Source organism: Saccopteryx bilineata, chromosome 2 (genome assembly GCF_036850765.1).
Source record: "Saccopteryx bilineata isolate mSacBil1 chromosome 2, mSacBil1_pri_phased_curated, whole genome shotgun sequence".
In the NCBI taxonomy this organism is placed as follows: domain Eukaryota; kingdom Metazoa; phylum Chordata; class Mammalia; order Chiroptera; family Emballonuridae; genus Saccopteryx; species Saccopteryx bilineata.
The window spans coordinates 155,224,059-155,227,709 of NC_089491.1; the positions used below are offsets into that span (position 1 = coordinate 155,224,059).

The following is a 3,651-nucleotide window of genomic DNA, read 5'->3' on the forward strand; positions in this document are numbered from 1 at the left end:
AGCCTTCCTCTAACACTCTGTGACATCATCACAGGGTACTTCTGATAAATAATCTTTCTTTCACTTCTTTATTTTATTATATTTTATTCATGTTATTTTATTTTACTTTACTATCTTATTTTATTTTATATTTTTAGGTGAGAGGAGGGGAGATAGTGAGGCAGACTTTCTTTTTTTTGTTTTTGGTGAGGCAGACTTTCGTATGTGCACCTACTGGGATCCACCTGGCAGCACCATTAGGGGCCAATGCTAGAGTAGCGAGCTATTTTTAGCGCTTGAGGCTGATGCGCTTGGACCAATCCAGGGCCACACTATTGAAGCAATTGAGTCACTAGCTGCAGGAGAGGGAAAGAGGGAGAGAGGATAGAGAGAGGGGGGAGAGAGAAACAGATGGTCACTTTTGTGTGTCCTGACTGGGAATTGAACCTGAGACATCTGCACACTGGGCCGATGCACTATCCACTGAACCACTAGCTAGAGCCCTTTCTTTCACTTCTAATGCTCTTCAGAACTACAGGTTTAAAGGTTCTATCAGACACCCTGGAAATATCATACAATTTCCTTTTATACCTTCCCACCACACTATCCTTTAAAAATGGGTTTCTGGGAATGTTAGTACTCCATGGTAGGTGTCAGGCCCTGCTTTACAAGAGTTCTACTGTTTGTTTGTTTTTTTGTTCAAGGAGAGCTGAGATGCCTGTCATACCGAGGCTCACCAAGACAGTGTGCCAGGTGAGACTCATCTTTCCCAACCCAAAGGAAGCATCTCCCACCCTAGGGAAGTGAGCTCAGGAGGCACCTGGACAAGGCATTCCTCTGGCTGGCTCCAAGCCAAGTACATGATGTCAGGGAAGGGCCAATTTCTATTCCTAGGAGGAGGAAGGGTAGTTGGGGTGGTGATTTTAATAGAGGGAATTTCCAGGGTATTCCAAAGCTCCATGACAAGAATATGGAGAACTGTCAACATTCCTGCAGCCAGGTAAGAGTTCTTCCTGTGGTCGCCACCACCCTTCTGCCAGCAAAACTGATGTTCTGGAGCAGGTGGCTCTATTTCTTAGAGGGTCGTCAGCATGAAAAAGAAGTTGGTCTCAAAGGATGCCTTAACTAGAGCCTTTATCTAACATCCTGTTAGCCATTCGCATGTCGCTCCCACTCAGAGAACACACACCACCACTACCTCCACCTCAGGACTCCCAAAGGCGCTGGGCATGAGTGGTCACGTGATCACTGGGCTGGGGCTGTGCTCGCCGCCCCAGCAGGGCTCAAGGTTTGTCAGCCTTTAGAGGGCACCTCGGTGCACCAAGGCATTATACATTCTGGGGCTGCCACCTGATCCTCCTGCAGTCACTTTGTGCAAAACTGAAATAGTGTGCGGTACTTGCATGTTTCATTATACAAAAATTCTCCCTCCCTCCTCAACCCTATGTTTTAAACATTTACAGTATATAAATTTCCATTTAAAAAGTAAATAGAAATATTATTTACATTTATTTGTTTTTTCAAAAGAGCATCTAAAATCACACTCCCACCCCTTAATAGATACAAATGTTTGCCTCAATTTGTCTGTACTGTTGTTTCAAAGAGAAAGGGAGAATGAACCTCCAGGTAACCTGCTTCCCCACCTCCTACAAATAAATACGATGCAATCAGAAGCCAGTCTGCCAAGGGTCTTCCAGAGCCCTCAGTCAGTACATCCCAAGAATATGTCGGGTTTGGGTCATTTCTCCTTTTCTCCAAACTGATGCACTCTATCTTTTGAACTATGATTTGTTTTCCGTTCTCAGTCATGTGCTACATGGAGCCATGGGGAGTCACCAAGGCCATGAGGCTGTTAAAATTTGGAGGCTACTTTGACTGGCATCAGTGGCCAGGAAGGGAGACCTGCAGGCACTGCAGGCCCTGATTGAGGGTCGCGGTTCTCAGCGACTGCAGATGTCACAGGGCATTCCCTTCACTGCAGCCTTCGCCCACCATGAAACAAAACACCTGGAGGTGTGAGGTCCCATGGAAGAGAATGAAAGCACCAGCAAAGTGCCGCAACCACGAAGATGTGGAATAGTTGATAAGAGCGAAACTGGAGACATTAAATAAATAAATAAATAAATAAATAAATAAATAAATAAAATAAAGGGTGGGGTGGAGAAATCCATGCATTGAAAGTCTGCTAAAGGCCTGATCTGTGGTGGTGCAGTGGATACATCATGGACCTGGGGTGCTGAGGTCACTGGCTCAAAACTGCGGGTTTACCCAGTCAAGGCACATATGAAAAACTCTCAGTTGAAGCTTCTTATTCTTCCCCCCTTTCTTTCCTTTCTCTCTCTCTCTCTCTTTTTTAATTTTTAAATTTAATTTATTAACTTTAGAGAGAGAGGAAGAGGGAAAGAGAGAGACAAAGACATTGGTCTGTTCCTGTATGTACACTGACCAGGATCCAACCAGCAACGATTGTGCTTTGGAGTGGTGCTCTGCCCAACCAAGTGCTCTGGCCAGGGCTCTCTCTTCTCTCTCTAAAATTAATAAATAAAATCTTTTAAAAAAAAGTCTGCTAAAAGTTTATATATATATATACACACACACACACACACACACACACACACACACACACACAAACACAGAAAGAGAGAGAGATTCTTTGTAATTTTTCCATTGGTTTGAGAGAGAGGAAGGGGGTTGGTGGAGAGAAGCATCAACTCATTATTCCATTCAGCTGTGAGCTCATTGGTTGCTTCTCACTCATGCCTAGACCAGGGATTGGACCCAAGATCTCAGCATGCCAAGATGACACTTTATACACTGCGCCACTGCAGGTCAGGCTGAGGGAGGGAAGGGCTGGCTGACTCCAAGGAAAGGGTGGATAAGAATATGGGGATTGTCCAAGGGAGGGGCACAGCAGAGCTTGTGCAAGGAAGAGCCACACGTGGGCACACTCAGAGTCTTCAGATGTGATTACTCAGCACCTGTCAAATGAGGGGAACTTGGGGCAGCAGAGGCCAATCAGGAATGCCTCCCCAAATGTCCCTTGGCATATTCTACTCAAGCAGAAGAGACCCTCAGTGTCCTAATGAGGAAAGGGTGCTCTAGAGATGCAGATGGAGGTCCTAGGCAGAGAGGAGACTCAGGGCTGAGAGTCTGCACAGTTAAGCCCCAGTAAACCACAGAGTCAGGTCTGCAGGGGTGGGACATTGAAATGCCCACGTCTGGCTCACAAGGGTCCCCACATAAGCGTCCAGTGTGCCCCGCACTCAGCAGACCCCAGAGGAACTCCCGTGTTGGGCTCAGTCATTCAAGCCTTGTCTACAGAGTAGCCTGAGGTGGCAGGACCACCTTTATCCTTTCCCCTTCCTCTCACTCTCAATCAGATCCCGTGAGTTTCTCGACCTTGTGTCTTCCACATCTGGCCAATTCTCTCCTTCCCATGCCCAGCACCTTGGTTTCTCTCCCGTTCCTCTCTCCCAGGTGACAACTTGGCTATAGTGTTGTAAAGTAGCATTCCGCGGGTTTACGTAGAGACACCAAAGCAGGACACAGAAGAATTTTTAAGAGAGAACTTATTGATTAAGCCAGTTGCATATGACTAACATGGGGTATAGCTGACCCAAATTGTGTAGTGTCAAATATAGCTCTGAGGCTGGTTATATAACCTTGACCACA

At 46.2% G+C, this 3,651-nt stretch overlaps 1 long non-coding RNA gene across 1 annotated transcript; it reads left to right on the forward strand.

The window, feature by feature from the left end:
• The first annotated feature begins 381 nt into the window (after positions 1–381).
• Positions 382–1,838, forward strand: LOC136323005 (uncharacterized). The gene is made up of 2 exons (XR_010728898.1): positions 382–732; positions 1,785–1,838. It is a non-coding gene; the product is annotated as an uncharacterized lncRNA (long non-coding RNA).
• The last annotated feature ends 1,813 nt before the right edge of the window (positions 1,839–3,651 follow it).